The sequence below is a fragment of the Dermacentor albipictus genome, chromosome 6 (genome assembly GCF_038994185.2).
Source record: "Dermacentor albipictus isolate Rhodes 1998 colony chromosome 6, USDA_Dalb.pri_finalv2, whole genome shotgun sequence".
NCBI lineage: Eukaryota > Metazoa > Arthropoda > Arachnida > Ixodida > Ixodidae > Dermacentor > Dermacentor albipictus.
Genome location: NC_091826.1, coordinates 25130482 through 25151961, shown reverse-complemented (window position 1 = coordinate 25151961; position 21480 = coordinate 25130482). Strand labels below are relative to the sequence as shown.

General features: G+C 46.9%; 1 protein-coding gene across 2 annotated transcripts in view; it reads right to left on the bottom strand.

Annotated features, from left to right (window-relative positions):
* Window positions 1-21480, bottom strand: part of LOC135896516 (mucin-19-like) — a 379214-nt gene that overhangs the window by 337515 nt on the left and 20219 nt on the right. The window contains exon 1 of one of the 2 annotated variants that reach the window (XR_010562723.1): window positions 17249-17318. The exons of the other annotated variant lie outside the window; for it this stretch is intronic. The gene's annotated coding sequence lies outside the window, so the exon portion shown is untranslated. Of the gene's footprint in view, window positions 1-17248; window positions 17319-21480 lie in introns of those variants that run through there. 2 annotated transcript variants of the gene reach the window in all.

Genomic DNA, 21480 nt, shown 5'->3' with positions numbered 1-21480 from the left:
ACTCTTGCATTGCCAGTGTGCCCGCAGGGCACATGAGATTACAGCATTGGCTCCCGTTGCAAGTCACCGCTTCCACAGAGCAACAAAGGAGCGTTTACAGGATGGGTCGGCCACGAACTACCGGCGCTTCGCCATTCAGAATCACAGCATTTACGAAGTTCATTGAAAAGTTACAAGGTAATATCATAACATACAGAATTCAGTAGAAGATCTAATTCGCTAGAAGACTGAAGCTCGCGCACACGAGCGCGAGCTTTCGCTTGGAAGTGACTCAGGTGCTTGACCAAGTGTTCAATGGCTGTCGTCTATGGGATGTCACGCGGGTCTGTGGCGTCATGCACGAGACGTGTTGAAGGCGGAGTCGAAGGCCGCAAGAGAGAGAGAGAAAGAAAGGAGAGAGAGAGGTTATTAATGCAAGATTGTGGGCTTTCTCCTCCATGCAGCGAAATAATATTTGGCCCAAGTAGTCATGGCAGCATTGTCTGCAGATCGCGAACGCTTTCATTGCCGTGTTCAGAAAGTGCGCGTTGCAGTGGCCCGTAAACAGCGCTTTCAGATTTAGGAGCTCAGATTCGGCATGTCGTGAAGTTACAAGAACAGGCTAAAACGCTAGGTTATTGTGCACCGCTTGTGCATAACAACTCGTTGTTGTGCACAAGCGGTGTTTCGAACCCGGGCACCAAGCATTGGTCAGCCGATGCCTGCTCTAGCTTCCGCCACGGTGCACCGTTTTAACTTCACGAAAGCCCAGAGTCAGATGGCGCCCTGACTCCAACGCCTGCAGTTGCCCTGCGCGCTTTCGATGAGCCAGGGCACAGGCGTCGGGCCTCCTTGAGATTCAAATGACCTCGTTTCAATGTAGATGGCGATGGAGATGATAATGGGCAGCCGACTGCTCTTACTGGTCGGCCTCTGCTGGGCAAGATTTGTTTCGGGAGCTCCGTGAAATGATTTCCTGATTAGGGGAGTCAAGTCCCTGGGTGCTACTTTCTTCACGAACAGTGCCGTTATTTTGGTTTTGAAAACTGCCATCTAACGCTTGTGAATAAGAAGGCTTCTTTGGATATTTTTAGGCCTGTCACTCTGAACTTCGAGGCGTGCGAGCGTTAATACAGCCGTCGCATAAATTAAGGGGCGGTGGCCTAGATTTAAGTTGTCTTGCTTTTTCCCTTCAATATTGCCTACACACAGTTCTTGAACTGTACAGTTTCTCTCATTTTTCTTTTTTTTTTCGTTTGCACTTTTGAAACTTCGCCCTTTGTAGACGTAGCGGCTGGCTCAATTAGCGACAGCGGTGTGCATTTTAAGATTTTGGATATCTACGCTGCCATCAAGCACCACGAAGTCTCCAGTCATTCTTAATGCGTTCATTTTGTTTTGTTGCTTTTTACTAAACTTTACGCGGGCTTTTTGATTGCACTTTTCTTCCAGAAATTTTAATGTTTCGTGGCAAGATTGCGCCCATGGCTTTAATTAGGAACAATTAGAAAGCCAGTTTAAGTCCAGCCACCTGGGCAACATATACGAATTCGGTTCCAATTATCATACCATACTATAACACAGTAATCTATTTTATAGATCATTCTGTATTGACTTGCTAAAAAGGAGGTGAAGGAGCCCAAATGCGGCACCGGCTGCTTCTTGTCTAATCACCGTTTAGTAATATGTACATAAAACGTACTACGCATATATGGCATACGCATAAAACCTACTCTACATATATAACATACATAAGTGGTTCATATGTGCGTAAAATGTACTATTTTACATAATATAAGTATTACAGCATTAGAAACGCGCAACAAAAACTGCGAACGAAACAGGGCGAGCACTTAACGGTGCCAGAAGACAACAAACATATAACTCCTGCAAACAATAGACAGACAGACAGACAGACAAAGAACTTTAATAGCAAGGTCCTGAGACGCTTTGCCCTAGGGCAGAGCTGCGGGCCGCTCCCACGTGGGGACTGGTAGGCCGAGCCTAACCGCCGCATCGTGGGCTCTCTGGACAGCCCAAGCTTGATGTGCATATTCTGAGCTCCGGATGGCAGAGCTCCATTCTTGTTCTGTGATGCGATTGGGTCCCTCTAACGAGGGGCATCGCCAGAGCATGTGTTCGAGATTGCTAACAGCCCCACAGTCGGGGCAAGTAGAGCTGAAAGCCTCTGGAGTGATCATGTGGAAAAGGGCCAGGTTCGGATAGCACTGCGTCTGAAGCATGCGTAAAGTGGACGCCAGAGGTCTAGCCAGTTTGCAGTGAGGGGGAGGATAAGTCCTCCCACCCAGGTGATAGTGCATAGTAATTTCGCTGAAAGTAGTGAGAGTGTCCCGAAACTCGAGAACCCCAGAGTCTGAGCTCAATCTTGCTCCCGCGCGGTGGGTTAGTGCGCGCGCTTGGGAGTGGGCAATGTCATTAAGATTGGGAAACGAGTCAAGCTGGGGGTCGAGGTGAGCCGGAAACCACGTGATGGTGTGCGGAGAGATTATCTTGTTCTTGAGAATCTTGTGAGCCTCCTCAGCGATGGATCCTGAAGCCAAAGCCCTGACCGCGGATCTCGAATCAGTGAAGACTGCAAACAATAAATTTTAGAAAAGTACTATGTGACGAATGTAAGCCCGGTATTAACGCTGAACTATACCAATGTCTTCAATAAATCTTTTAACACTGTTAGGCAGCGTTTTTGCATCACATTTGTTGGCAACGGTCCCAGTAATTTATTTAACATTAATGGTTTCCTATCCAGTCCCACGAATGATGATTTCAGTCTATGTCCTGACGCCTCATGAAGAGGGCATTCTAAAATGTATAAATACATGCTTTGACCCCAAATTCCGGAAGTTGCGATTTATTTTACCATTTCTATTCCACCGTAAATGTTAATTAAAAAGATTTCATTTATTACCTTTTTGAATACTGGCTTTAGGGGCCATGTTTCAAACGCAGAACTATAGTGAGGCAATGTTCGAAGCACAACTTTTTGTTAGAAACTATTTGCTTCGCAGCAGTTTTCCAGAAATGAGGGCTCAGTATTTGCGGATAACTGCATTGCTGCTGCAGGTAATTCCTACTGAGCCCGCACTGTGTAAAAGCTGGTGCGCGGATAATTTAACTGGGACAACAGTGCAGTTCATAACAATGCCTTCAACGGCTGCCCATTCAGTTGTTCGAATTTCTCTTGCCCTTAAATCTCAGATAACGCACTTGCGGACTAACTATGAAGACATCGCCTATCAGCGACACGCTGCGGCATCTGCTAAGGCAAGTTGCTCCCTCCTCTCAGGAATCTTAATTGAGAGAAGAGTGTGGTGCAGAGCTACCGGTAAACTGACACTTTGATACATTAGCCGGCTTTTATTACCCTGACAACTTTCTAAAAAAATCTTATTTTATTCTGACAACATTTTAAAAACTATCGAATATGGTTGTCAGGAGAGATTTACATATATTATGAAAGAAAAGCTGAAAGGTGGGCCCAAGGTGATGGTCAAAGTAAGCAAATAGCTTCTGTGGACGGCAGAAAGACGCACGCGGGATTTCTGGAATATACTTCGGACGTCGGACAACGATGTTTGATAATGACCGCCCAAATTATTCCTCACGTATTTTGGTAGACGACATGACATCGCCACGACGACGGTGTGTCGAAGGCTGAATGTCGATGACATACACCATGACAGCGCGATGACGATGGCACTATTACAAGAACGTCATGACCACAACGGAATCACGATGGCGCGGCGATGGTCAGCATGACATTCTCATCCGGTCATTCGCTTTATAACATCATGCCCATCTCACGCACCATGCCAGTCGGTCTATGCAGAGCTGTGTTGATCCGGCAAGACGAAACAGCGCATATCGGCGAAGGACGCGCGACGTCTGTGAAGAATTCGCGCAGCAAAGGCGTCAGCCAAGGCGGCGGAGAAACACCAACACACCACCAACCACAGCATCTAAACATCCGAACAGCTCAAAGTTCTCGCGCAAGAGCATATCTGTGTTTGCGTCTCCGCCCATCCGGCAAAACGCCCAGTCCGCCTGCGTTCAGCGCAATACCGTGCATGCTAAAACTCTCAATAATGCGCGCGATTGAGGCGGAATACTTCTACGACACTAAAATGGGATAAAGAACTATGGAAAGCAATTCGAGTTGAATTGATTTCTAACTTATGGCCGCTCCGCTTTTGCACAAATTTCGCAATGAAAAACAACCGGCATCTTTGCTTTTGTTCGTCCGTAAAAAAAACTAGAAGATGAAACAGCCATTTTACGTGCGAAAATAACTCGTATGCTTCGATTTATGTGCCATTCAAGAAGTTGAAATCGTCGAAGTTAAATGCATTGCCCTCTACTGTCATCTCTCATGTTTTACGGGGCAACATTGGTACGTCGAAACCCGCCTAATATTAGAATGGTGTTAGCGCAAGTAGTATCAGCCGAGGTGACAGTCTTGGTGTGCCTTGTTCGTTTGTAAAAACAACAAATAAGACAACCATACTATATGCGAGAACGGCTCGGATGCTTAAATTTATGTGCACATTAAAGAACCAAAAGTGCTCGGCATTAATACGTCGCCCTCTACTATGTCGTTTCTCATGGCTGAGTGGGTAATATCGGTACGTCGAACCTCGCCTATTATTATAACGGGGTTAACACAACAAGTATCAGCGGACATGATTCGTGTGCCTTTTTGATTCATTAAAAAAAAGCACACAAGAAAGTAAAAGAACCATTCTATTTGCGAAAATTGCTCGCATGTTTAGATTTATGCGCAAGTGCAAGAACCATAAGTGATCAACGTTTAATACATTGCCCTCGACTATGTTGCCTCTCATTGCGGACCAGGCAACGTAGTCACGTCGAACGCCACCTGTTATTAGGCCGAGGTTAACACAACAAGTGCGAGCGTAGGTGATAGTGAAGTTAACAAGCGGGGTCAACACCACAGACCCGTCCATTTCATTCGCAAGCAATGGTAAGCAAATATCTGTGTTCTCGTTTCTCTTTCTTTATTTTCTGCCCGCGTACGGCGCTTATAACCTCGACAAAAGCTGATAGTAAGCAGGTATGTATGGGTCAGTGCCCCGGATGAAGAAATCCACCAACCCCAGACATAAGGCGAGTCAGGCGATTTTCTCGACCAGGTTGCTGACGAGGCACCAAAAGAGGCCCACATGGAAGTACCGCAAGCGAAGATCAGCAACAACAAACGAGAAAATAAAAAAAAAGAACGTCTGGGTCTTACTCGCTATAACCGCCGGTCTTGAGCAGCGGATGAAACTGCTATGTGGCAAAGCTGCCACTAGGGGGCACAGAGAACTACTATATAAGTCTCCCCGTAAACATGTTTGCTTTCTGTGGAAACGAACGAGTCAGTAATATTGGAAGGCTCGTACGGCCGCGAGACCCACGGAAAGCAATTAGGCGAGGAGAAGGATAGGAGCACGAAGAGCAAGGAGACACGACGCAAAAGCAATACGCGCAGTCAGCGATTCTCTCGCCGCCCTCATGCGAGAAATAAGCAACCGATAAAGCTCCGATAGCGCCTAAATACGCCGAAAAAAGAAATCTCACAAAAGCGCGGCCATTTGGCAAGCGAGCGTCTGGCCGTACACCACACGGCGCGATGTTCATATGAAATATTGATTCCGCGGAGGGGGCCAGCAGCCGGGCCAAAGTGACCGACTTTCTCGGTCGCCTATCTTCTTCTATTCCTACTTTTTTTTTCCCCCTTCCTATCCCGTTCCGACATTCTCTCTTTTCTGCCGACCCCAGCAGGGGCAAGACTCTCGACTGATCTGGGTTTTGGCTCGAGCTCAGGCTACGGTCGGAGCCCCGTCGTCCCCGAGAAGGCGCTGCCCATCTTCGGGGTGCTGGGGCAGCAGCAGACCTTCCCCCCCCCCCCCCCCCACCCTCCCTCGGAACCCGGACGCTGATCGAGCGCCCTTGACTGAAGCAGGCAAGGAAGGGCGTCGGTAGTTGAGAGGAGGAGGGGAGGATAATGCCGGCCTCTCTCCAATAAATCACCATTCTCCGTAGTCGACTAATAATGCACGCAACGAACGGCGGCCGTATAGCAGCACTGCCCTCTGGTGGCGGCGGCGGCCTACGTGGTCAAGGGAATTAGGACGCAAAAGACAGAAAAGGCGGCGCGACGATTGGGAAAGAAGGGCGAAGCAGTGGTTTCGTGAGTGAGGGTGGTGCAATCCTTCGGAAAGCGCGCGCGTGCTGGTGTCGTGACGTCGAGAGAGAGAGAGAGAGAGAGAGGGAGGAGGCTGTAAGAACGATGGAGAGGGGTAGGACGAGAGGCTTTTTTTTGTCATAATGCCCGTCACGCCATTGGTCGCGTGAATATTGCGTAATTGTTGGCGGCGCGTCGCGTCACGTGTGCGCCGGCTAAAGGGGAAGGGTGAAGATGAGAGAGAGTGTAGTACATAAAAGGGTGGGATTTTGGTGTATTCGACTAGCTACTAGCTACACAGGCTATTGGTCCAACTTTTATTGTGCGCATTCCTTGAATTGCTTAAACAAAGCTCACTTTTTGATTGATTGATTGATTGATTGATTGATTGATTGATTGATTGATTGATTGATTGATTGATTGATTGATTGATTGATTGATTGATTGATTGATTGAAGATGAGGGAGGGTGGAGTATATAAAAGTGTGGGAGAGAGAGCAGGATGGTTTGTGCGCCGCGCGATTGGTGGTCGCGCGTCAACTGTGCCCTGCTACGAACGACAGTGGCTCCGCGGCAGTCGCGCCAGAAGGCATACTCGGGAATACGGTGCCGCTGTCATCTCGTTGGTGGTTGCCTATTTCACGGCTAAGCAGTCGCCCTACGTTTACTGGTTCGTACGGTTACTAAACAAAGTTTGTTCTTGCCAGTCACGGGAGCTACTGTGCGAGCGCTAATTAAAGCACTGAAAACCAGGATCAGTCAGGACCAGAATGAAATAAATAAGTCAATCAATTAGTCAATCAATCAATAGTTATGATCACAATGCAAGGTTAGCTACAGCGTAGAAAACATACTGATATTTATCAGTCGTCACCTTTCTGCCACACCATTATTTAATTCGCACGCTCTCCTAGATTCTGCTGAGCAAACCATGTGATAGCCACGTGGTAGCCTAGTGTGCGCAGCGCTCTGCGTATCCGTCAGTGGCCACAAGTGAGGTTGCGGGTTCGATTTCCTGCCGGCTTAACTGCATAGACCAACGAGATCGAAGGCGCTCGCGTGACTGAGATTTAAGTGCGACTTGATACATCAAGATGTTCAAGTTAGACCATCTACCATGGCGTCTAGTCCATGGCACGCTACAAGAGATTTGAAACGTAAACACGTTTTATTAAGGTGAAAGCCTTAATTGACTCATTGCAATGGTTCATACCACAAAACGCGGCGTCTGGTCGAGTGGTACAAAAAAATATCAGCAGCAGTAATGGCTCATACTCCCGTAAGCAGGCAAAGATGCAATGGCTCATACTCCCGTAAACAAGAGAGAGAGAGAGAGAAAAAACATTTATTTGGACCACCGAGGTGGTTGCTCTTGAGGTCGAGTGGGTGGGGTCCTCATTCCAGGACTCCACTGGCCGTGGCTGCCCGACGTACTTGCTGGACGAGAGCTTCTTGTCCCGCCAGGGTATCGCCGGTCAGCTGTACCTCCCACCGCTCAAATGACGTGCTAGGAGTCTTTAAGTGTTGAGGTTTGCCCTCGCACCCCCACGAGATGTGAAAGAGTGTGAAAGAGTGTGAAAGAGTGTAGTGAGTGAAGTCGAAGAGAAACGTCGTTGGCGCGAGTCTGAGCCCGCCATACGAGCGCGCGAAGCACGTAGCTAAGCGTCGAAAACGAGCCGAAAGAAGCCAACCAGCGAAAGCAGCGCGACGACTCGAGACGGCAACGCGGAGAGGACGCCGAAGCCCGCAGACAACGGCTTGCCGCACGTTTACTGCGGCTCCTTACGTCTCGAAAGTCTGACCCACCCGATCGTATAGCTTAACGCGTCGCCAAGTATGCCAGCAGGCTTTCGCCTTCACGTGTTACAGGAGTGCAACACGCTGCCGAAGTGTTTGTATTTATTTATTTATTTATTTATTTATTTATTTATTTACTTATTTATTTCTTCATTATATCCTCGAGGTCAAAAGTTATTAGAGAGGGGAGTGGTTGCACAAGATTCTTATGCCAAAATGTGTCCAAGATGTGAAACAATATGCCGCCACATGTCAATGAGAAGTATAGAACACATACGTAATAAGAATATTGGGAGGCTTGATAATTATAGAATATTTCATGATGTAGAAACACCAGTTGTACAAGTTACAAGAGGAAAACCTTCCCGTATTATAACACGTTAGTTAATACTCTCATAGATGCGTCGTCATTTTCAGAAGTCGCTGGCGACGCGGGAAGGTGATACAACTCGTTGGATGTATGACACCGATATGAATTTTCAGTCGTCCTGCAATGCGGAACACCTACTATATGTACGTGATCAAGACTTTGATTGGCAGTGGTAGAAGGAGGAATGTAGCTGAAGGCAATCGACAATCGGGTACTTAATTGTCCCGATGAAGACAGGTGTCCCTGTCGAAACGCTGGCTGCAGTTACATTCCTTGACCTAGCACTGTAAAACGCTTCAAGCCTACCTTTTCCTAAAGACATTCCTCTGGTATTTTTGATTGAGTCTTTGTCATACGTACTCTGCGGAAAGAATCAGTTGCTTGAGAAAATCATGACGATTGTTTTCTGGACCGGATGGCATTTTACATGAGGAGACGTGGCACGTTCTCCAGCGGCAGTTACCAGACAGCCCTTTCCATCCCCCGTTCCCCTCGCATTTGCCCGTTGCCGTCTGCATGTTTTGCGCGCATATGACGGCCATGCAAAGAAACAAGAACTTGCAATGTACACCCGTGAGCAAAAGTATACGGACCAGGGATTGCGCGGTACGACTAATGTTCTCCCCTGTCTATGAATGCAGCTTGAAGTTAGGGACTGCAGTCCAAACTTGGCATTACGAGTTTTCTAGCGCACTTGTCTGTTTCTGTTTACGAGTGTCGATTACGAAAAAATTCTGTTTTTCTATCGACCCGGTGCGTCCGTATACTGTTGCTCACGGGTGTACGTCAAACCTTAATGAGTTGTGGCTTGCTTACTTCTATTGTCCGTTGATTCTCCGGTAGTCCACTGGTGGTCTCACTATTGACTGCTTGGCACGGTCTGCGCAGGTGGTACTTTGGCCCCCAGCGTAGGATTTCCAACTATACACTCCTTGTTAAAATCGTTCCCTTCTTCCTTATGTTTCCTTTTTCTTTCCGCCCTCTCTTCTCAGAGACGCCACCAGAATCTCTGATTTGGCTCCAGGCGCGCAAGCTAAATTATGTGCGCCATGTACAAGCAAGCATCCAGAAAACAAAACTACGGAAACAAGACGTGCATCGAGAACCACGCGGGCAGAGGGCGAGCTCAAATTTCAAGCGCGACGGATAAACAACCTCGCGACGAGCAAATTGAATGGCGCCCGAAACGCGATCGGGAAGAGGCTGCTATCGGCTGCCGACGGAGCCAAAATTGTGTCAATTTTCGCGTGTATAGACCAGAACACGCTAGTCTCGCACCCAGACTAACCGAACGCATACTCTCGCACCCGGGTTGCCCGGTCGACCGGCGCTATTTTGTACTGGGCTGCCAAAGTGTGTTCGCCGGCGACCAGTAGACATGGCAAACGCCAGCTCTAGGGCTCCAAAGTGCGGAAATGTGCCCGCTCACACGGATCCAAAGTAGAAGAAGTCATCTGGGCATCATTGCGTCGTGTTTGGATGCCAAAACAACCAGCGGAAAAGGAGCAGGTTGCTTAGCGCTGTTTGCGAAGAGCACAACACACGTAGGGAATCGTGCCGGTGCGGTGTTTTCAGCCTGCGCCGATTTCCATCCGCAACGAAGAATGCCAAGCTGCGTCACCGGTGGATAGCTGCAGTGAATGGGAAGAACTACCAACCCAGTGAAAATGCACGAGTGAGTATTCGATCTGTGTATATTTTGGTGCCACGTTCAACTTTGCGCACTACAAACGTAATACGCAGGTTTGCTCCGAGCACTTTCTGGGCAACAAGCCTACAGAGCAGAATTCCGCGCCCGTGCTTCGCCTTGGCTATAACACAAAAAGGCTTTTCGTGTTTTCATTCAGGCAGAGCTCCCGACGGTTAAGTGGAACAGTTGAGTTTGCGGTTAGCGATACTTGCAGCTGGTGCACGGAATGACCATTAAGCGTGAACGACAAGTTGTAGGCCTTGCTGGTGAGCGTTATTGCTAATGAAAGTAAACCGAAGTCTGCTCGTCACGTAGCATGCGTCCACAAAAACGTAAACGACGACTACTCGTCGTCGAAGGTGTTCTTGAAGCGCACCTACCTTTACGAGCTGGTGTTGCAGGTGTCATTCGTAACGAATTCATTTGAGCCTCCTGAGCTCTAAACTGCGTGCGGGCTGTTATGCGGGGCAAAGCGCAAAATATTTCCGTTCATATGGCGAGGAAAATAAGGTGCTTAATTATTCTTGTATTTTGTAACAAAATTTTGATCGTTCTCACTAGTTTTTTTTTACTGTTTTCTTTTCTAATGGAGCGCCAACAATCCGATGGCCTCGCACAAGCGAAACAGGTCTGGTACCAGGTAGCTCCAGTTGGTGGGGCTAATTTCTTGGAATGCAGGTGCGGTTGTTGTCTTATACCAAAGGGGTCCTGATGATGCAGCTTTAAGTAGGGATGGTAATTTTACGTGCCCTGTCATGGTTTGTGCAACTGTACAACACCTGCATCTGTCATGCTCGCCCTGTTATACGGGCTTTGACTGCTCATGTAGTTGAACATTATAACTACTGTAGTACCTCATTTTCCAATGAGTGCAGGTTTAGCATCATATGCTGCTTGTTCGAGTGCTGTAGGCTTTTGTTCTGAATGTTGTACTCTTAAGTGGTTGCACGATACAATTGGCCTGGTGTATTTTCTATTTCATTTTGAGAGGACTTTATATCTTCGCAAAAGTGATGGCATGGGAAAGAACTACAGCCCTTCTTACTATAACATCTATTTTGTTTTCAGTGTGCAGGTGGTGAAGGGCAGGCGTCTGCTAACCAGGCAGTCAAACGACCTCGCCAGTTGGTTGCCAAGCGCGGCCAACCCAGTAGAGACCATTACAAACAAGACCAAACTGAAAGCGCAGATGACAGTGTTCTGCGTGCTTTAATAATATATGGCACCAACACAGTGCTGTAAATTCCTTCACAGGTTACGTGCCAAAAAGCTCACAGGTGTCCTAGCATATAGCGCGCGGTTTGTACAAACGTAACGTAATAGCGTACCTACCCGATGTATTCGCTTCTGCAGTCTGCACAGCACTCAGTGTGTCCATTGTGGACTTGCACGAGGTCTTGAAATTTGATTGAATCCAGACAGCGAAAATGACAGGTTAGAAAAAACGTGAAACACGCCTTCCGCGCAGCTAAAAAGCCCAAGTTTCGCTTTCGCGCCGGGTCGCATCTCCTGGCGTGGCAGCCCACTTTTACTTCGCGGCGCTTGGGATAGATGGCGCGACCGGCGCTCATCAATATGGCGGCGCCCTTTGAATTCACGGTGTTCTGGTGTATATCGTGCACGTGCCATGGAGCAAGTCATCCGCGTCCGCCCTCGTGGGTCTCGGCGGGGATCGAGTTTTTTTTTTATGCAGCCATACGATCCCGCCGCCAACGGGACCCCGTCTCGCGTTTCTGCCGTCGCAAAGCGTGGCGTCCAGCGCTGCTTATTATCCGGCGCGAACACGATCCTGGACCTGTAATTGCAATTTTGTACGGCCGGACATAAAACCAATATAGAAGCGGAAGGGAGAGAAAAAAAATGGCTGTGGCTTAGCTAAAGTTCAGCCCAGGATGCGAAGCATACTAGCCTTTATTTTAGTTGTTGAACCACTGTTTAGCCTAGTGAACTGCTGTTGCTTGGCTATATTTGGTTCGGTTAGACGAAGAAACAACTCATGCAGGCGAGCGCACGAGCTGAGACCCGGCTATGTAGCTACGCGGCCGCAAGCGAGCGCACGAGTCGAGCGTCCGCTTTTGCAGCTGTTATGACGTCATATGGTAGCTACGCGACCGCGCGCGGCGCAGCAAGGAAGAGCGGGGTTGTGCGGCTAGTATGCTTCGCATAAAAAGAAACCAATCTGCAGACTTCAGAGCGAGAGAGAAAGCAGTTTTAGCGAGAGAAAGGCTAAAACGGCAGACCGGAGGACCTTCGTCTCTGTAGCCCGCCATTCCACGTAAGGGAAAGGGAGACGTGAAAGAAGAGCGAGAGTGTGTGGATGAAGATGATGGAACACAGCGAACTATAGTCGGTGATGACATAAGAATTGCAAGATTATGTGTACACGGTCCAACTCAAGCACAGTTTGCTGAGAAGCGCCAGCCAATTGGATTCGCTCATTTGCCTGACGACAAGCGGTTTCGCGTGTTTTAAACAAGCGTTTTCTCCGTGCAGCTCGGTCCTTGTGTTCCTGGTTTTAGGATAAAATGACCAATTTTGTTGGCGGCCTACATATCACTGTCCAGCGATAGCTAATCTTATAGCTTGAAGCAGCTAGTTTTTTTTTTATTTTTCCAATTAACCTATAGCTTTTATGTTAGCAGATAAAAGTAACTAAGCTGTGAGTGGGCCACAGCAGGCTCGGCTCTCTTTCAAACGGGAATGGTTGAGGGCCCACACATTTGCAGGGGTTGTTGCTGACAGCGAGGGCTCCAAAGTATTCCGTGATCGCCTGGTCATCCCGTTTGCGTCATACTCGTGTGGCGAGGAAGGTTGTACAGTGCAATCAGAGACACTGGCTACCAGTGGTCTCCCAACTGCCTCCCTACTTCCTGCGCCGGCAATGGTCTTACATGCACTTCGTTACGACGGGTGTGCTTTGCTAAGCTTCACATCAATAAAGGTATGTATCACGGTGAGATTTTTTAGCGTGCGAAAGATAAAACTGTATAACAAAAACTGTGATAATAATGTGCGCGCAGCGTCGGATCTCCAGGTTGCACATAACGGGCAGCGGGAAGATCACAGATGGATCTAGATCTATCCGTGGGTTGTGGCCGCCGAGGGCCAGAACAAGTCGGGAGGGTGTTTGCGTAAAAGATCGGCTGTACACGACAGCGGAGAGCAGATCTTCTACACCCTCGGCACGAGAAGACCTCGGTGAACACACAAACCGAGGACCCGTTCGGGTTCCAGCTTTGATATACCCGCGGCCCCTTGGGTGCCCTGGATGTCCCGTCAAAGTTTACTAAGTGATAACGCGTCGTTTACGCTGGATGTACTCGCTCGGATTCTCAATTTCATTCGTCGCAATGCAATGTGTGCGCTTCTTCATCTTACAGAACTGCACTGCGGCGAAGCCAGCACAAAATGCATATGAAAGTCTAGTTTTAGCGCTTAAATGCAGAATGGTGGCCTCGCAGCCTGTCTCTATGAGAAAATTGTACCTGCGGCGTTTCTCCCTAAATACATGTAAACGGTTAAGTCCTGTTTATCAGCTGCCACTGCACAGAATTAGACGAAGTTCTTTCACCTAAGAGAAACGGTAAGAACCTGCCTAGTGAATTAGGCTTCTTTTTTGTTTAGGTCATTATTGCTTTTAAAATCATTTGAAAATTCGAAAAAACTGAACCGTAAAGTTTGAGCTCTGTAACTCAATAACTTTAGAAAGCGATGCCAGAATTCTCTAAACTGCACCTGTATCATCGGGATATCTAAAGCGGGGAAAATTATGCATTACACACCGCTATGATTTTATTTCATCTACATGGGATTTTGGTACAGCAAGACATCACACTTGAAGATAGGGACACAAACACGTCCTCGTATGTAAACCTGTATTCAAGGCACCCTACGGAGGCGCTCAGAAACCGGGCACGTATTCCTTATACCCGTCGCAAATTATTGCCGCTGCGATCGACGCATATCTTGCAGCCTGGTTCTTCAGATCTCCGGCCAGCATTTCATCACTGTCCAGAAGCGTCGAGGAGTTGCTCAAGTGGAACTGCAGAAGTTCTTTTCTCCGAACTTCCTCGAAGTATCGAGGAGTTCATCCCAAGATCACGTGACATGATCTAAACGTATAGAGGAGTCGGGGGACCGTAACTGCTGTTCGCAATAAGTGGCTCAAGAAACTGAAATAATTACGGAACCCTCAGGAATAATATTGCAGTTTCGCTTATAAGTGACTCAAGAAACTCAAATAATTACGGAACACTGAGGAATAATATTAGTTTCGCTTTCGCAATACGAGGCAAGGATCAGCATACAAGAACAAGCAACCTAACCACTGAGTGCGCTATAATGCATGGTTCAAAGCCCTTCTTTATGGAAAGATGAAAGCGACCAGAGACGATATCTTGTGCAACAGCAGTATCGAGAGTGATTCCGAACACTTCTTGAGGTGCAAGGAATGGACAAGGCGTAGTGTCCTCCTTGCACCCCCACCCCGCTCTACCCATTTCTCTAGCACCGAGATCAAACATGTTGGCGAGTGATGCCCAAGAGATTCAGAATGCAGAAGATCATATCGCAATGAGCCCAGTGACGTAACCCAGAATTCTATGTGCCAAGCATCACAGTTTGCGGCTTCTGTACTGCAGGCACCGAGCAGACGACGCGAGCCGACAACGCATCTGCGAAGCATAAGTTCTCCTGTTGCCGCTATTTTTTTTTTCTTCTCTGGGCTCGACGTTCTTACACCTTCGCGGTCTCTGAGCCGCGGGAAGCCTAAAGAGGGTGAAACGGAATAAATGAAGCAAGGTCGGTGATAAAGCAAGGTGACGTTGCCGCCGCTGGAATCTGGCGCTATGAGACAGGGACGAGTACGTGACTCGAATGTCGTGGTACGACCAGTTCTGCGAGCGCCGTGGTCGTGGTGGTGTTAGCCGGGCGCGTGTTTCACGCGCCTCCAGGATGGGGGTCGCGGAAAGGTCATTATTGTTGGTCAGGGTGCGTCATAAAGCTCCCCGGGGATCTCGTGTCCCGGACCCCGGGTTTTGTATTCCCCGTTTGTTACTCCAGAGGCAGAATCCATGTTTGCTCTTCTCTCTTTCGTTCTTTTTGTTTGTTTCTTTGTTTTTAATAATGTCTGCATGATACGGTAGCGTCACCTTTCTAGCGTCTGCGTGATGTGGTAGCCTCTCCTTAATCTTTCAGTACGGCGGGTCTTTTGGATACATCCCTTATACGAATCGCTTGTCCCCAGCGGGAAAGAAAGAAAGAAAGAAAGAAAGAAAGAAAGAAAGAAAGAAAGAAAGAAAGAAAGAAAGAAAGAAAGAAAGAAAGAAAGAAAGAAAGAAAGAAGGAAAGAAAGAGAGAAAGAAAAAAAGAAAGAAAGAAATGTTGACGGCCTATTAAGGTAAAGTTTTGAACAAAGAAACTGGGCTTCACGTTACGTATGAAGCGTGCAGGATTGCTGGAGATAAACGAGATGTACGTAATATTAGAATTCATTCTAAAGGCGTGATGAAATATCTCTTGCATCATCTTCAAAACTTATTTCGCGGAGCTATAAAGTAGGGATCTTGCTTAGAATCGCTCAATTCCGTCGACAGCAAAACATCGCAGTTTACGCGCATTATCGCCCTGTACATTGTTAATATCCCCGTGAATGGGGCCGAAGGGGGCTCTCTGCGAGGAATAAAAGTTACTTAAACAGTTTAGAGAAAGTGTAAAGAAAGATATTTGTCTTTAAACTGTAGGCCGCGTTTGTGCGCGAAATAATGTTCCAATGTTCCGGATAATAGAAACAGGTACGTGAATCATTGTTCCCATTACCAGTTTATGTCGCACTAGAACAAATTCCACATTTTTTTATACGTTACTCAGGGATGTGCGAATATTTCAAATTTCGAATAGCACGAAATAGAACGGAACCACAATACCTCCCCATCCCGGCCCTGCGAAAGTGGACGCCCAGCGAAGCTGTTAAAAACCACCACTACAACCGCTGAGGGGGGGAGGGGGGTTACGTAATGCTTTATGGCTTTAGAGTAATATTAGTAGTGCTATTGTTGAGCAATGGTAGGAATGGGAGTAATGCTAATTTTGACAGCACGCCACCAACCACAGCGGTGCTGCAACAACATTGAAATCAGTTGCTAGGCTGGTAGTTTTACATACAAAAGGCTGGGGTCGTCACAGACCACCTCACAAGCTGGCGTCCCCATGGCAGCTTGCACAGCAGTAATCTTTAGGTGGAAACGTATGCGGGGAGCGCTACGGCCATCGCATTGCCATCACGAGCGCCTCATAATCAATTATGTAGTTCGGATGCTTCATTTTGCTTGTTCTTTCTTGAAACGTGTGCCGTTCTCTGTCTTGTATGCACGGTTCCAAAGAATGTATGCACTGCTCGCTTCACTTTGCTAACTGCCCATAGTCTATGCCTTACAGTGGTATGAGCCATCGGATTATTTTTTTACTTGTTTACAGGGGTATGAGCCATTGAGGATGTCAGTTTTTGATATGCTGTTCTCTATGGTCTACGCATGATTCCAAGAAATGTATGCACTGTTCCCTTAACTTTGCTGACTACTCATAGTCACTGCCTTACAGAGGTATGAGCCATCGCCTTTTTTTTTTACTTGCTTACGGGGGTATGAGCCATTGCTCACGGGTGTATGAGCCATTGATGATGTCAGTTTCGACATGCTGTTCTGTATGGTGCATGCGTGATTCCTAAGAATAGGCGCTGCTCATTTTGCTGAAAGCCGGTAGCCTCTGTCTTACGGGGCTAAGAGCCATTTCATTATTGTTTTCTTGCTTACAGGGGTATTAGCCGTTGACGATGATAGTTTCTTGTCGACAGACGCGATTGAATCCTGGGATCCCAGGCATATATTGATTGGGCGTAATATAGTAGAAGATGATAGAATGGCACCACATTGCACCGGGCATGCATCTTGCAGGTCGTGTATATACTTAATATAGTGAGCACTGAAATGTTGCTTCATCTTAATCGCGACTATTCGACGCGCTCTTCGAGTCGAATACTCACTATACGTAATTACGATTGTATTTCGAATAATTTAAAAATATTTTAAAACGTCCACTGTACGCAGTAGAAAAGAAAATAGGAGCAATAGTTTAGTTAAACTCGACGCCCCCCCCCCCCTCCCCCCCCCCCCCAGTTCGCATAGCATAGGCAGCAAGCACTTTAACTTACGTAGTGAAGCAGGCTACGGCCTCAGGTAGCCGGTTGTGCAGCGATCCCTCGCACTCTCCAAATAGTCCTTTGTATGAAAAAAAAGAACAGAAAAAAAAGAAAGACAGGGAAAGAGTGCTTATTTATTCCTCATGCGTCAACGTAAATACTTTACTAATGTTGTGAATACCAGGATGTGAACATCGTTTTATATTGATTGTGAAAATACCTGTTCGTCATTCAAAAACTACTAGAAAACTATTTCATATTGGACTCACTTTCCTTTGCTTCTTACACTATCCGATTTCTATTTCATGCGGTCGCAAAAATTACTATTCGGAAACCTCTAGTTATGTGTAGTTCAAAAGTACAAAAGAAATTCACTACATGGAACGCCATTCCATACACTCTGCCACCTTATGTGTAAGGACGTTCCATGTATGTAACTGGAAAATATTTGAAAAACTTTCCACCCTAAACTGAAATCTAAGGAAAACGCAATTGAGAGTGCACCAACGCATTCTTCAGTGTGAAGAGCCGTCAAGAGTGCACGGAAGTGCACTCATGTTCATAGCCACCCTTCTCAACATCACCACCGATACATGAACGTCGTAATTATTAGCCGTTTTCGATAGCTATGTTAAGTGGGCTTCTGGGACCTAATTTCACTTCCCTCGGGTAAACAAGGATGTCGCGTACAAAGTTGAAATAACGGAAGAACTATTCTTTACGTACAAAGGCTGCCTCTCCGGTAATATCCATTAAAATATTACGGAAGTTTTAGGACAATTTATTTGATACAGTAATGTCTCACAATAAAAACGAATCTGTTGAATTGGGTAAAAAGCACAAATCTACGTGAGAAGTCCTGGACGATTGCCTTTCGCTTATTAAAATGTTGTGTATTCCATCAAACCAATTTGGCATATACTTAACCTGACACCGTGCCAACAACGGTGGTTTCTCAGGATGGTATGATACCCCGGCTGCTTACGTTAACTTCGTTTTGGCAACGCTTGTTGTTTCATTATTTGTGTGACCTTCGCTGGCTCATCATCTCTGGAGGATTTTAGCTTCCTTGAAACCTAATTCGTAGCACACGGCAATGTAGAGTTCCCGCGGCTATATATATATATATATATATATATATATATATATATATATATATATATATATATATATATATATAGTTCGCGCGATGCCAATTCTGCTGTCTCTACAAAGGTCGTGAATCCTACCAGGCTCTTGCAACTTGGTGCTGAATGTCACCCCTACTAAATTTAGCGGCCATTTCGACAGCGTATCACTCATATGTACTATCACCGACGACTTTTTTCGCCGCTCTTGCATATGTTTCCACAACGGTCATTGGAAGCCTAGGCGCCGCTCTCTGAGCAGTGGTTTCAGGGGCGTGGTGAACACGGATGATCCCCTTCAGCCCGTCGCCTACCGAAAGGTTAGCGTTTTTCCCTTCGGAGTACAAGAAAGACCGATTGACGATTTTCGCCAACGCACTTGGAGAAATCGTAGGTGCTTTCTGCCCCCAATATCAGCCGTATATCAGCGCAAGCAAATATCCTGGCCTCCGTTTACTTTTATTAGGAAGGAACAGCGCCAACTAAGACAACCACGAGAAGGAGACCGACACAGGACAAGCGCCAAAACTGGCGCTTGTCCTGTGTCGTTGTCCCTCTCGGGGTCGTCTTAGTTGGCGCTGTTCCTTCCTATTTCAAGTAGGCACCATCTAGCCCAAATGAATGTTGTTCTGAACCGTTTACTTTTGCAGCCAAGTTGTTTAAGAGTAAGGTTTACCTCGGGAGGTCCTGTCCAAATACATGGGAAACGGAGAAAATAATTTTTCTCGGCAACTGTGGAACCGATCTAGATTATGTCTGTTGAACTTAAAGGAAGAAGGCAAAATCTAGCAGCTGTGGGCAGCAGATTTCATACATGAGGCGTCAGCAGCTTACGAAAATTCTTTAAGATATCTAAATTTCAAGAACCTCGGCTATAAAGTTTACAACTCTATAAGTCAGTAATGAAAAACGCTACCACAACTCTGTAAACAGCATCTCGTAACACTTTTAAAACGGACAACAGTGACATAACGTACACCCCGTTGAAATATGCCCCTAATTTGTGAGTATGGCTATTGCTAAACCTTCGTAAGCATTGTAACAATGTAACCTAAGGCGTAAAGCGAGACATCAAATTTGTCCGCGTTAGATACTGTATAACGGATGCAGTTTCTAGAACTGCGATATCTTGGTGCAGGTTTACGGATTTTCTAAGCATCGTAGTCCAATTTTCTTTTCAGCTTGCCGACTTTTGCGAACGTTTGTAAAAAATTCTAGGCCCTAAATCGAAATTCTGCTTTCGGCCAAATTATGGAAAATTTTGACGCCCTCGAGAGTTCTCTAACGTGCTCCCTATGCACGGTACCCAAGCGTTTTCGCATACCGCTTCCATCGGAATGCGGTGAGAGAATTCGTTCACACATAGAGCTTAGCTGTCTCTGATGTACGAGTTGCCCAGTCTGACATACAACAGCGCATTTTTTCTGTATTTTTTTCTGGCAAGCGCAACCATGGTTGGTGGGGAAAGGACTACGTAAACCTCACCACACCATTATTGGTCTAACACCGCAACTCAGAGCGCTAACAGCCACGAGGAAAGAATTGGAGACAGTGGCACGAACTGCTTTTTACAAGTAACTCGTTAACATGTGACGCGACGCACTTTACCAACCAGCCACGCTCATGTAAATACTTTCCGTAAATACAATTTCGTTGATGGATGCGAAATGCGAAAACACCCGTGTACTTAGGTTTAGGCGCACGTTAAAGAACCCCAGGTGGTCAAATTTTCCGGAGTCCCCCATGTACAGCGTGCTTCCTAATCATAAAGCGGTTTTGGCACGCAAAACTCCATAACTGAATTTAATTTTTTTTTTCAACAATTTCGTTCGCATTTTTTCTCTCTCATAAAACCACCCTGTTTCTGGCCTATCTGCCACACTGGGCTTGTGCAATCGCTGGAAACCTGGCATAGCATACAATGCTATGCCAGGTTACAATGCTACACAATGCCAATGCGTAGCAAACAATGCCAATGCTACAATGTCCAGTCCAGTCGTTGTGGTGTGAACCTCCCCTCTTGTCCTTTGTGTTTTTGACTTGTTTTTTCGTTCAAGTATGCACCAACTGGCCCAGATTTCAACCCTTCTGCATACAATGGGTCTCGGGGAGGCTTAAGATCTGTTTGTCGACCTTCACCTTGACGCACTGCAAAAGCGACTATCTTTAACCCCCAGTAGCCCTGCAAGAAAAAAAAAGATCACGTCTTGTTGTTGATCTTCAATCGGTGTGTCTCAACAAACGAAGGGCGGTAACCGGTTGGTCCCGGAGGCGCGGCGTTATCATCTTCTCATCATCATTTACGACGTCGGCGGAGAAGCGCCCCGTCGAAGACGAGCCATCAGCGATAATAAACGAGCCTTTGTCACGCTGCTATTTCATCTAATCGCGGCCGTGCTCTGGACCTCGCTAAGTCGTTTAATGGAGACTTCACACACACAGAGAAAAAGAAAGGAGCATCCTCATCGATAAGAAATGAACGCTTCAAACTCGGAACAGTTTCTTCCTCCACGCGAAGCAACGCTCGACAAGGAGGCTCGTGTATCGATACACTGGCGCTGTTGCCGTGGGCGTTTTCCTTCGAGTCTCGTCGGCAAATGGTGCGTACGCAGAACTGATTGATAACCCTTAAAAACTGCGTCGTACCGTCGTTTCTAAAGCACTTCCAAAATCGGAACTTGCGTTCACGGGATCCATCTCTTTTCTTGAAGAGGAAAGCTCGGACCGTACCTTTAAGAAAAGTAAAAAGGCGCTACGCGGAAATTTTCCGCTTCGGCAACCACTTCACCGATAATAATAATAATAATAATATATGGGGTTTTACGTGCCAAAACCACTTTCTGATTATGAGGCACGCCGTAGTGGGGGACTCCGGAAATTTTGACCACCTGGGGTTCTTTAACGTGCGCCTAAATCTAAGTACACGGGTGTTTTCGCATTTCGCCCCCATCGAAATGCGGCCGCCGTGGCCGGGATTCGATCCCGCGACCTCGTGCTCAGCAGCCTAACACCATAGCCACTGAGCAACCACGGCGGGTAACCACTTCACCGATTTCAATGAAATTCGGTACAGTTAAGAGAGGGCGTGATATTCCAGTAACCGTAGGCAGTTTTTTC